General features: G+C 50.8%; 1 protein-coding gene across 1 annotated transcript in view; it reads right to left on the bottom strand.

The window, feature by feature from the left end:
* The window catches only part of UBN1 (ubinuclein 1), a 753,548-nt gene that overhangs the window by 71,287 nt on the left and 668,486 nt on the right, over nt 1-13,775 (bottom strand). The window lies entirely within an intron of this gene.

Below are 13,775 nucleotides of genomic sequence, written 5' to 3'. Positions count from 1 at the left end.
GGTGTGTAAAAGGCCACCCTTTTCCTGATGTAGGAGGGTCCTAAGTCGTGCAAAGCTCTATGAGCTAAAATGAGAGCCTTGAACTGCACCCGCTGGACCTCGGGCAGCCAGTGAAGGTCACGCAAGTGTGATCTAATACTTGATCTCTTGGAGATGTTAAATAAGAGTCTGCCCACCGCGTTCTGGAATAATTGCAGTTTGTTCACAAAATATCCAGGAATTCCAAAAAAAAACGCATTGGCATAATCCAAGCGGGACATGATAAGCAACCGAGCCACCATTTCCTTGGCCGGCTGGGGGAGCAAAGGGAAGAATCTGCTGAGAGATTTAAGAGTACCAAAGCAGACACCCGTTAGTCTCTTGATGTGTTCCGAGAACCTGAGATCCTCCCCAAACCAGATTCCCAGGTTCTTAGCTGGACCACCCTCAGAGAGTGGGCGGGGGAAATCAGGAGGTCACAAGGCTTCTGTAAATAAAGGAGGAAATTGGCCGTAGAGCTAAATTTCTGATTTTCCCTCGTTGCACTTAAGTTTGGCCTGTGCACGCCATGTGAACACGGCAGCTAGGCACCTTTGTGCCATCTCCATGCACAGGTCAGGGCCATTCCAGGTAAACAGAAGATGGGTGTCGTCAGCGTAAGCCATAATTTTGGCACCCAGCTCTTCAGCCAAGGAGATCAGTGGAGTCAAATAGATGTTAAAAAGCAGAGGGCTCACAGTCGAGCCCTGAGGAACTCCAGTCAGGACCTCCCTGGCCGAGGATGAGAAGGGAGACATTCAGACCTGCTGGGAACGGGTGTTCAAAAAAGATTTCAGCCAGGCCCACACTGCACCAGAGAGGCCGATGGCAGAAAGGTGGGAGAGAAGAAGCTGGTGAGGTACCGTGTCGAAGGCGGCAGAGAGGTCCAATAGAATCAGAGCCGCTCTGCCGCCCCCATCCAGGCATTCCCTAATTGCCTCCGTCATCTCCACCTTGTTACCATGAATCAACAGGACATTTGTAGAGAGAGGGAGACATGCTGATAGTGGCAGAGATTTAGAAGGAAGGGGGTTTCGATCCCTCTGGCATAGCATGTCTCACTAAGAGATCACATGTCAGATTTGTCTTCTTTCTGTAATTTTTAAAACATTTGGTTAATTTCTTCATATGTTGGTGCAAAGGTCACTATTGATTAAACTACAGTATTCTTGAAGGCAAAGGTAATTACATCCTTGCAGGCTCTGTATTAGTTCAAAGATATTGAGACTGCATGCCGTCCTCCACAATTCCTAAGCCTGCTGGAGGACACAGGGAAGCAAATGATTTTGTTGGGGTTAGAGGAAGCCACCAGCACATAAATGTCTTTAGTCTCCAGTGACAGTGCCTCATTGGATAGTCCTTCAAGATCATTTGCAAGGACTCTTTAGAGGGTGCTCACACAGTTCGGAATAATCCGAGTGGTGTTCTCTCCAAGATCTGATTAAGTAGAAAGGAAATACGATAACCTACTTTTAAGATTGTGGGACAGAGATGTCTATTCATACTCATGTGAATGGCTGGTCGAAAGAGTGGACCTCAGCAGGTGATAGTGCCTCCTGGCACCCACCCTTCTTTGCATACTTTCCACTCAGCAGAGCACTGAATCCCAGAACTGCATAACTGGAAGAAATCAACACCTTAAAATTGAGTCTATGGGCAGGGCGTCACTCACCAACCTGGAAACTCTCTCCCTTCATCAACTGAGCAGGACAAGCCTTATCAACCAGAGATGAGAAGAATTAAACGTCTTGCCTGTTGGCCACATGAGAAAATGGTCTCAATTCCACCGGACAAATAGCGGGAATCATTCAACGAAAAGATACCCAAGAAGGAAGGGGTGCCCACCTTCCCCAGGCAAAGTTTGTGTGGTACCATACACAGTGGGAGAGGTAATCTGAATCCCAGGATGCAATAGTTATTTGGACCACTATTTAAAAAATGAAAACAAAAAAACCCACAGGTGCTGGACCTGACCCAAAGGTACAATGGCATTGCACTGGAGCAAAAACAAAACAATTAGAAACTCAGGAACTTTATTGGAACCAGGATGACCATTGAAAGGGACGACTGAAGTTGGTGAGGAATGTTCAAGAGAATATAGTACACCCCGGAACAAGCATTATCAAAGATAAGTATATATGACATTATTATCTTTACCTTTTATCAAACCAAAGTGAAGCAAGTAGAGAGGAACCGAAAGAGGGCTTGCAATAGCAGACTCTACTGCAGCAAAAACAAGAAAATTAGAAACCCAGGACAATCTGAGAAAGTGATGTCTGATGCTGGTCAGGAATGTTCAGGGAAATAAAGTACCCCCTAGGGAGAACAATATCAAACGTAAGAAACATATCCCTTTTATTCACCCTATGAATAAGTGTCAACGTAAGGAAAGGTTAAAGAAAATCATTCAGAACAACTCCAAATGAAGCATTAACAACTTTTCATATGAGCACCAAGGCATATATACCTACCACAGGTGTGAAATGAAGACCAAGTGCCGCCCAGCAAATATCAGCTACCAGGACGTCTCTATACAGAATAATATCTTCCATGGTTCTTATGAAATTGTCTCTAATATCTACAGAGCATTCCCTCTTTGCCATGGGGTAACCGATCTTAATGCAAAGGATAGGTCTGAGAAAGTGAATTATTAGTTGAAGTGGATGGTAGCCCGCTTCAAGTAATAATTACACTATTTCTTAATAGGTTCCAATCATTTAAACCTGATCTAATTCCTTGGTAGCTGTAGTACAATGCAGACAGGCTTAATGTAGAAGAATGTGTAAAGAGTTTATCAGTACCAAATAAGTTGAAAAGGAGAAAACACAACAGAGTAAAATTACTACTCCAGTTTATAAAAATAGAGAACATTTTAATGAGCAAATTGATAACAAAATGACAAAAATTAAATGTGTGGAACCATAGAAATGATTTCCTAAATGATTCTAGTGCTATAAAGCGTAAATCGGCCACTGTGGTTATCTGGTGCCAGTAGAGCTTGTCAAAGTAAAAAATGAAGGCCGATTGCGATGGAGTGCGGGTCGGACACAGGTGCCAAGTTTGGACTGGAAAAAACTTTACCTTCTGACTTAGGGGTTAATTTATATGTTGTCAGAGAGGGAGCTCCATTGTAACGTAAGGTGAGGAGCTTGAAAGAGAGATGGAAGAGTAAACAAATTGCCCATATGGAAGGCAGATACTGTATTTGGTAAGTGGAGTTAGTGGAAAGCAGTAGTGTTGTCCACAAGGACTTGCACCGCACAGCATGAAAAGGAGGGAGGAAACGCTTTCAATGCCAAGTGGAATACCCACAGCTTCAGCACGCTGACGTGCAGGCATTTTTTTGCCAGGGGCAAAGGAGATGGATCCTCAAATAGCCCAAGTGATGGCCGTTCCAGGTCAAGGAGGAGCCATCTGTCACCAAAGTGGCCTGTTTCAGTCAGAGGGAGAGAGGTTGGAAAGGGTGGAAAGTTGCAGAAAGAATATTTATCTCACTGTAAGATTGGGTGGTATATCCGTCAGTCGAAGTCCCAAAGGACTTGGGTAAAGGTTTACACTCAAATAAAGTGACTCCCCTAATGAAGGGACCATTGTAATTTGAGATACCACTGGAGATACTTCATGTTTCACTGGGTGTAGGGTACCTGGAGGATCCATAAGCTGCTCCGGAGCTCCCGCCAACGGCCAGCATTAGCACCGGCTTTCAAAGCCGTTCTTGCAACAGTCGGCACCCATCCACGCGCGATTTTGACCGTGATCCAGCGGTGGCGGAGCGGATGCGGGTAGCAGCTCCTGGAATGCCGTCTACCCGAGAAATGAGTTAGCAACTGCTGCGACTGGAGGAGGCTGGTGCGGCCTGGTGCAGCGGCGGCGTGGCGAGTAGTGGATCGGGCCGCCCATCACCCCAGTCGGGCCGGCGATCACTGGTTGCCCCTCCGCAGTGAAGAGGACTGCCCTGCAACGCCGCGACAGTGACAGGCGGGTGCGCTCCGCCCGGGGCAACCACGGAAGACAGCAACGCGGCGGAGCCGGGCTGGCCGCCATCTCAATTGGGCCCGGTCCGCTGGAATGTATTGCCGGCAGGAGAGCGCCGCGCCGTGACCTCCGGCTGCGGATAAACAGCGAGGAGAGGCCTCAGAGCTTGGCCTCAGGGAGTAACAGGCCCCCAATCCAGCAACACCTCCTGAGGGGGGACCCGGCGGCTCTGCCGCGAGGAAGCGGCGCTCCCGCCATTTTGCAGCTGTGACGGAGCGGTCCACAGGAGAAGGACCCAACGGGGTGGCTGGTGAGCGAGGGACGCTGGTGTGGGCCCTCCGGGGTCAGATTGGGACCTCCTGAGGAAGCGAATTGCCCGGCCCCCGTACGGGAGTGAAGGGGACTCGAGACACCAGCTGCGGTAGCCCTGTGTTCAGGCCTCCCGTCTGGATTGCCCTGCGACGGGGGGAGACGGCGGTGGAGCCACCTGGAAACATCGGTGAGTGGAGAGAAGATGGGGGGGTCGGCGCGGAGTGGAGTAGGAGGCTGGTGTGGCATCGTTGGCTGCCTGTGGGTCATAGCGGTGGTTGGGGGGGCTGCGCAGGAGCACCTTAATGCATGGAAGGGAGGAAGTGCTTCTCCTGAGGACGCCCTACTGGGATCCCTATCCCTGGTACATACGGAGGAGGTTGGTGACTGTGGTAGCGGAAACGGAGCGACCTGTGGAGGAGTCCCCGTGGCCCTTGATTGAGTACCGACAGTGCAGCAGATAAGGGAGCGGCGTGACTGAGGCCCACATATCGCCCGTACTCAGACTTGGCTCCTATAACTACTTGCCCTAGAACTGAGTGTGCGAAGCTGAGCGCCGAGAGTGAACCCGGCCAACAGTACAGGGGTAAGGAGCAGACACAGGGGAGGGTCTCACAGCCTGAACACGTGTGGAACGTTGGAGCGCAGCGGGCCAGAGTGGCTAGACTTTGTGGTAGTTGGGAACACCTGAGTGACCTAGGGAGTAGTAGCGGCGGTGCCCCTTGACATTCCCACAGAAGAGCGCACCACGTCGACCCCTTGGCAGGGTGGAAGGGACGCTTATGGTCGCAATCTGTTGATGAGAGGCTGGTCCCGGAGCTGAGGGGGAGCTTTATACGGCGCTCCTGAGCCCTGAGTGGAGTGTGTTATGTCCTCCTCCAGAACTCGGAAGGATAAGACTATTAAGGACTTATTCGTCAAAGCACAAGTGGACCAAATGGCCTCTAATGGGAAAGCGGGGCCCTCGGACCCGCAATCCAAGAAGGCGGACGTAACAGAACCCATCGCGAAGGTGTTTCTCGAATTCATGTTCGCCGCCCTGAGGGAAGATATCCATACCCTAAAACAAGAGTTCACGTCTGAGATCCGGGAAGTCAGGCGTGATATGAACGGCATTGGCGAGAGAGTGGCGGACCTGGAAGGGAAGAGCGATGGGAGGGACACGGAAGTGGCAGCTCTGCAACAAGAGCTTCTCAGGATCCACGACCAGCAAGTGGACCTCCAAGCACACGTCAAAGACTGAACAGGTCCCGCGCCACAATATAAGCATCAGGGGGGTGAGGGTGGACGAGAGCTCGAAAGACCTTTTCGCCTACTCCAAGGAACTCTTCAATCGCATACTAGGCAGGCCGCTAGAGACAGAGTTAAGGCTGGATCGAGGGCCCCATTAGTGCCGCCACCCGATATACTTGTTTGTGTGCAGGACTTTCTGCCCTCACTCTCCAACGGAGAAGAACCTTTAAGCTGATTACTTTGCACTTGCAGCAACGCAACATCACCTACAGCTGGGGTCATCCGTTCCGACTAGTGTTCCGCATGGATAATAAACTGTACCAGTTGCGCTCCTTGTCTGAGGCCTGCAGACTGCTTGTTGTAGAACTGCCTGGAGTCGGAGAGTGAGGATGCTGATTCCAAGGAGGAAGCTGAGGACTCCAGGCACCGGTGGCGAATGCAGGGCCGCAGGCGTCAGCTTAGGAAACCCCGAGCAGCAGAGGTAATGGAGGGCAGGAAGGCGGCACTGTAGGCTGTCTCGGCGGATCCATCAAGCGGCCCCACCGGCTGACTTTGGACACAAACCTAACTGTCTGCCTAATTTTCTATGGCCCAGGCTGTTGGCGGGAGGGAGATATTGTCTCTGTAGGTGTTTCACCCCGATAATCTTTTACTGATCAACCATGGTTGATGGACTATCTGTCTTTGCCTTTTTTTCTTATTTAGACTGTTTGGTAGTTGGGGAATTGTGGGGGGTTCGAGGGAGGGGTGTCCAGTGCCCGCGTAGCTCCACCGGCCCATATGGCCCTCCCCTGTTTGGCGATCAAGACCGCTGAAGCTGCCCCGCTGGGCTCCCTATTATTAAGCATTAAGCATGGCTTTGCCAGTAATCTGTCATGCCCGATACCACCCTTAAGATCTTAACCCTCAATGTGAGGGGTCTTAATAACCCGCTGAAGCGCAGAGCAGTGTTGTCATGCCTAGAACACACCCAGGCTGATATATGTTTACTTCAGGAGACCCATCTGCTGGGGAGCGATTGTCATAGACTAAGGGCGCATAGGTTTCCCATGCAGTTCTTCCCCTCGTGCTCTACTAAGATGGCTGGGGTCGTGATCCTAGTGGCGCAGCGATTCAAGGGGGAAGTCCTACACAAAAGCACTGAGATTCAGGGGAGACTTCTAGCATACTGTTTTGCCTTAAGCGGCCTAACGTTTACTATTGGGTCCCTCTATGCCCCAAACGAGGGTCAGGAGAGGTTCCTACATTCTGCCCTGAATGAGGTCACAGCCACGCCGGATCGTAATATCATTTTGGGAGGCGACTTAAATCTGGTATTTGACAATCTGCTAGACAGATCCAGCCAGTGCACCCATCAGGTGGGGGCGCTCCCTGTAGAAGGGCTGGGAAGATTGCCAGAGCTAGGGCTCTGTAACCTTTGGCGTAGTTTCCACCCCCTAGATAGGGAATACTCTTACTATTCTAACGCACATAAGACCTACGCAAGACTTGATCACCTATTAGTCTCCGCCCCTATAAGCATATTCACGACCTCAGTTGAAATAGGGGTGGACTCATTATCGGATCACGCCCCAGTGGTGCCACACTCTCCCTCCCACCCACATCACGACCTTCCAGGGTTTGGTGCCTTAGGGATACTCTCTTACACAGAACTGAGGTTGTAAAGCACATACACGACGCCATCACTGACTACCTCTCCCATAATGCGCATACAGATACATCTCTTGCGACGCAATGGGCAGCACTGAAGGCTGTGATTAGGGGGGAATTCATTGCTCTCTCAACGGCCGATAACAGGGAACGCCAATGTAAGCGTGAGGAGCTCACATGACAGGTCCCCGAACTAGAGCAGATGCACCAAAGGACGGGCGCCCCCAGGGTGTGGCGACAGCTTAAGGCTGCACGCCAACAATTAGTGGCGCTTGATCAAGATAGGGCAGAGTATGCGGCCCTTCGGCTGCGGCAAGCCTATTATACTGGGGGGGATAGATGTGGACACCTGTTGGCAAATAGGCTTAGAGAGGCCCGTTTAAAAGAGGGGGTTAAAGAAATTTCCCAGTCGGATGGAACTTTGGTTTCTGAGGATGTGGCTATAGCAGAAACGTTCCGCGACTTTTATGCTGCCCTCTACACCGGGGGTCATGTAGCCAGTTCCGAGGAGGTCGCCTTTTTGGATTCGGTCTCCCTACCATCTCTGTCACCGGCGCAGGCCGAACACTTGGACAGGACTATTCAAATGGAGGAAGTCATTGCAGCTACATCTCGCCTTAAATTGGCGAAAGCCCCTGGCCCAGACGGCTTCCCTGCTGTTTTTTATAAAAAAGTTCTGCGTTGTGCTTGCCCCAATCCTTACCCGCTTGTTTAACTCCTTCGCGGAGCAGGGAGCAATACCGAATGACCTGTTGGGAGCATCCATAGCGGTGATACCCAAGACAGGGAAGGACAGAACTAAGTGCGGATCATATCGCCCGATTTCCCTCCTTAATGTTGACCTTAAACTGTACACCGGAATTCTTGCCACCAGTCTAGGCCCCCACATGCCCGGTCATATCGACCCCGACCAGGCAGGTTTTATCCCCGTACACCAGACATCAGATAACACTAAAAGGATCGTCCACCTCATAGAGAAAGCTACCCGAGTGCCTGAAGAATACATGACGCTAGCCATAGATGCTGAGAAGGCGTTCGACAGTGTTCACTGGCCCTACTTGGAGCGGGTGCTGGAGAGGGTGGGGATACGGGAAAAGTTCGGCACCTTTATTTGGTGGCTATGTTCACAAGATCAGCTTGTATGCCGATGACGTTCTGATTTCCCTGACTAACCCGAAGGAAGCCTTGCCGGAGTGCTTGGCGGACCTTGATGCCTTTGCTCGGGTGGCCGGATTTAAAGTCAATACAGACAAGTCCATGGCTTTGGATCTCTCGCTGTCGCGCTCTACCAAGGAATACCTACAGAACTTGTTTCCCGTGCATGGGGTGGCGGACACTATCCCATACTTGGGGATCCAGCTAGCCTCTTCCCTTCCTACTATGGCCTCCGTTAATTACGCTGCCCTTCGGGGGACCATCCGACTTGAGATGGGCTACTGGAAACATTATCCTCTCTCCTGGTTGGGCAGGATTGCGGCGGTCAAAATGACTATTTTGCCCAAGATTCTGTACCTATTCCGCACCCTTCCTCTGCCGCCAGCGGGGTGGATACGACAGACACAGTCCAACTTGGCCCAGTTCATTTGGAATGGCAGGAAACCAAGAATGCGGCGAGCATTGGCGACGCTCCCCCCTGAGATGGGAGGCCTAGGGGTTCCCGATTTACAGTTGTACTTTCAGGCGGCACAGCTACGGTACTTGGTTGAGTGGAGTCGGTGGGAGTCGGAGAAACACTGGCTGTTTCAAGATCAGGCAGTTGCGGCAAGACCGCTGCAGGAAATCCCTTTCCTGCACAAACCACACAGGCCCCCTAATTTGTATGCCTCGCATATAACGCGGGTCCCCCTTGAAGTGTGGGATGCCACTAATATCAAACACGACCTTACAACCTTTCCATCCCCTCTCACCCCATTGGTCGACAACCCTGATTTCACCCCACTGACAGGTTGGCCTTTGCACGCTGGAGGCCTGCTGGTTGCCGGGTTTTGTCCCATGTGTACAGAGCCGAGGGGGTTATCCCCTTTCCCCAACTCAGGCAGAAATACGGACTCCCTGAGACCGAGCGGCTAAGATACGTACAGGTGCGTCACTGAGCACTCCAACCCCAGATACGCTCGAGTGCAGACAGGCGCATATCGCTCTATGAACGCTGGCTCATCACCCTCACATCAGATGCTAAACTTGTCTCTGACCTATATAAGATGCTCCAGGTTACCTAGACAAACACATATAGCCCTGGCAGAGAAAGGTGGGAGAGAGAACTAGGTAGGACACTCAGTCGCAAAGAGTGGGAGGGGATATTCTACTGAGCTCGACACTCTGCATACCACATGGGGTTGACGGAGACCTTCACAAAAGTGGTGATATATGGGTACTATACTCCGGAGGGACTACATGCACTTGATCGCCAGCGAGAAAAGACCTGCTGGCTTGGTTGTGGCCGGGTAGGCACTCTGGTGCACTTGTTGTGGGAATGCGCACACATTCAGCCCTACTGGACTCAGGTGTTAACAGAAGTGGACAAGCACTTTGAGACAGAAATCCCGCGCTTTCCAGCTTATGTACTGTTGGGTATTCTAACCCCCTAACTTACCCGCTGAAATCCTCTAAAGGCAGTCAGATAGCTATTGCTCTAGGCTCAGCGGTGCAAAATTTACTTACACATGGCGCATTCCCACCACACCCTCTTTTGTGGGATGGCTTCATAAACTGTGGCATGTCCTTGGGATGGAGAAGTTAATCCTTACTATAGCGGGAGAGGGATCTACCTATGATGAATTATGGCACTCATTTCTGTCACTCTTAGCGACAGAGTTTCGCGAGGTCACATGTCCATGATATCTTAGACTGTTACGCCTTACAGAATCGCGAGAGACGGATTGCTAGATAAGCCATCGGGGTTGCGTGGTTGGCAGGGGAAAGATGGGGTTGACGAGGGAAAAAGAGCACTGGACTGGGGAGGGAGGGGTTTCTAGGGAAGGGGGTTGTTTTGTTCCTTTGTTATATTTCCATAGCTTTCTTCCATGTACACTATACAGACTGCTTCCGTTTTGCATACTGGGCTCGCGCTCTCAATTAACATTGTCTGGTTGTATTGAGTAGATATTGCCTGAAACTAGCTAAATGTACATGGGTCTGCTTATGTGTTAAAACTCAATAAAGACATTTAAACCCTAAAAACCTTAACACAATAGGAGACTTAAATAAGGTCGGCTGATCCGGCAGACAGAGAAATGCAGACAAAGCCGATAGATAACCCATCACTGTAGCTACAGCAAACCCTTGCTGAGCCAAAGAAAGCGCAAACTGAAGAATGCCAGACAATCGAGCCTTCAAAGGGTCAATGGATTTCTCCCCAAACCAAGAGAGAAATTTGGACCACCGATAAGAGTAGATAGACTTGGTGGAATGACACCTGGCTGATAAGATGACATCCACCACATCATGTGGGAGAAAAAAATAATTCAGATTGCCTCGTTCAATCTCCAGGCATGAAGGTGTAAGGTCTGGAGGTGGGGGTGTAGAACCTGCCCCTCCATCTGAGAGAGGAGGTCTGCCCTGAGAGGGAAACGGAGCGGCGGGCACAAGGAGTGGTGAAGAAGATCTGTGTACCACACCCTTCTTGGCCAATCCGGGGCGATCAATATGACTTGGGCCCGGTCTTGGCGTATCTTCCTCAGAACCCGAGGAATCAAGGCTATGGGAGAAAACGCGTAAAGGAGTTTTCACTCCCAACTCAACTGAAACGCGTCCCCAAAGCTCCCTGCATCGGATACTGGAGACTGCAGAATGACGGGCAGTGAACATTCTCGCAAGTGGCAAACAGGTCCACCTGAGATGTGACGAACCACCTCCGGATAAAGCCTCCACTCGTGGTTGGCTGAGAACTGCCGACTGAGACTGTCTGCACGCATGTTCAGAACTCCGGCCAGATGATTTGTCATCAGACAAATCTGATGGTCCTGAACCCAGGAACAGAGTCGCAGAGCCTCTTTCTCTGCAGAGAGATTGCGACCCCACTCCTCCCTGCTTGTTGACATACCACATTGCGGTAGTGTTGTCCGTCAGGACCTGAACCGGCTGACCGCGAAGGGAAGGGAGGAAGTCCTTGAGCGCCAAACGTATCGCCCGTAACTCTAGAAGGTTGATGTGAAGCAACCTTTCCTCTGAAGACCAAGACCCTTGATCTCCAGATCCCCCAGATGAGCACCCCACCCCAGGGGGGATGCATCCGTTATCACCGTGGCCACCGATGGAGGTAAGTGGAACAGCTTCCCTTGAGTCAGATTGCTTTCCACGCTCCACCAAGACAGATCCGCCACAGCTTCTCTGGAGATCCTGATTGACTCCCTGAGATCTCCGTTGTGCTGATACCACTGCCTGCGGAGGCACCACTGGAGTGCCCTCATGTGCCAGCGTGCATGATTGACCAGCAGAATGCAGGAAGCCATCAGACTGAGCAGACGAAGGACCTTCAGGACTGGAACGACTGCTCCATTGTAAAATAAAGGAATCATATCCTGTATGTCGCGAATCCTTTGTGGAGGAGGGAATGCCCGACACACAGTGATATCCAGTACCTATGAACAGGTTGCGCTGGGAGGGCACCAGTTGAGATTTGGGCACATTTACCGAAAAGCCCAATCTGTACAACAACTGAGTTGTGACTTGCAGATGATGGAGCACCTTCTCCGGAGATTCTGATTTGATCAGCCAATCGTCCAGCTAAGGGAATACTGGTATTCCTGACCTTCTGATATGTGCTGCCATCACCTTGGTGAAGACTCGAGGTGCAGTAGTAAGACCAAACGGAAGGACCGCAAACTGGTAATGTTGCGATCCCACTGTGAAACAGAGATACTTTCTGTGTGACTTCAGGATGGGAATATGAAAATACGCATCCTGCAAGTGGATCAACACCATCCAGTCTTCTTCTAGCAGCGCTTGAAGAACCGGTGCAGGGGTGAACATCTTGAACTTCTCCAGTTTCAGAAAGAGATTCAAGACCCTAAGGTCCAGGATTGGACGAAGTCTACCATCCTTCTTGGGTATCAGAAAATACCGGGAGTAGCATCCCTGACCCCTTTTCTGCTCCGGAACCACCTCTATTGCACCTTTTCTTAGTAAAGCCAGGACTTCTTCCTGCAGGAGATGCAGGTGGTCCTTTGTGAAAAATCCTCTGCAAGGAGGATAATTCGGGGGAAACTCCTGAAAGGGAAGAGCATACCCATACTCCACGAGATTGAGAACCCAAAGGTCCGATGTGACCGATTCCCAATCCTGTAGAAAATTAGTAAGCCGACCCCCTACAGGACCAACATGATCCGGAATGGCGGATCTAGGGCTGCTTTGCTGTGGTTGGAGGGGGGTGGGAAGAGGAAGAGGAGGAGGAGGAGGAGGAGGAGGAGGAGGAGGAGGAGGAGGAGGAAGCTAGACGACCTCTAGGTACGATTTGTACAGAGAATTCTGCTGCTGTTGCTGCTGCTGTGGTTGCTTGTAAGAGCGAAAGGAAGATCTCCCAAATCCTCTATCTCTTAACCGATGTACCCCTGGTCTGAAGTCCCAAAGACCTAGCCGTCGCCTTACTGCCTCTGAACCTTTCCAAGGCAGCATCTGCCTTTTTTCCAAACAGGCTGGAACCATCAAATGGAAGGTCTATTAAAGTAGCCTGTACATCAGGAGAAAATTCAGAAGACTTCAACCAAGAAGCCCTCCTGGTGGCAACAGCTGATCCCATGACCCTTGCCACAGAGTCAGCTGTATCCAAACTGCTCTGGATCACCTGGCGAGCACCAGCCTGAGTATCCGCAAGAACCTCACTGAAGTTTCCCCTGTCCTCCTCCGGTATCTTTGGTACCAACTGTTTTGCAGAGTCCATCACTGCGTGTATATGGCGTCCTAAAAGGCACATGGCATTTGTGGACTTGAGAGCCATGCTAGCCGAAGAGAATACCTTCTTAGCTGATTGGTCCAGCTTCTTAGACTCCTTGTCACCAGGTACCTGTGGAAAAGCTCCAGTTGATGTCTTGGAACAGGCTGCCTGAATAACTTAACTCTCTGGAGACGGATGTGTTGAGAGGAAGTCAGGATCTCCAGGAGCCACCCTATATCTCCTAGCAAAAGCCCTTGATACAGCAGGCGATGAAAAGGGCTTTTTCCACACTTCTAGGACAGGCTCTGTAATTGCCTCATTAAAAGGCAGCATCGGTTTCACCACTGAAGAGGGAGAATGGAGTACTTCGGTCAAAATGTTCGACTTAAACTCCGCAGTGGGCAGATTCAAATCCAAAGGTTCAGCTGCCTTTCTAATAACCATGTGATATGGTGCTACATCCTTCGAAGGGACGTCAGGAGCAGAGGAAAGCTCCCACTCTGGAGATAACTCCAAGCGCTAGCTTCCTTAAGGTCATCAAAGAAGTCATCGGAGTTTTGCAGCTCTCCTTCCACCTCCTTCGCTCTATATCTCAGCTCCTTCAAAAGCATTTGAGCCTCCCGCCTAGACCTCATCTTCGGGGTCGGCGTCGACAGAGCCACAACCGAAGATTGTTGATGTGTTGGAACACGTGGTTTAGTGATCCACGTATACTCGC

Source organism: Lissotriton vulgaris, chromosome 10 (genome assembly GCF_964263255.1).
Source record: "Lissotriton vulgaris chromosome 10, aLisVul1.2, whole genome shotgun sequence".
In the NCBI taxonomy this organism is placed as follows: Eukaryota; Metazoa; Chordata; class Amphibia; order Caudata; family Salamandridae; genus Lissotriton; species Lissotriton vulgaris.
This window is presented reverse-complemented; position numbering and strand designations above follow the sequence as displayed.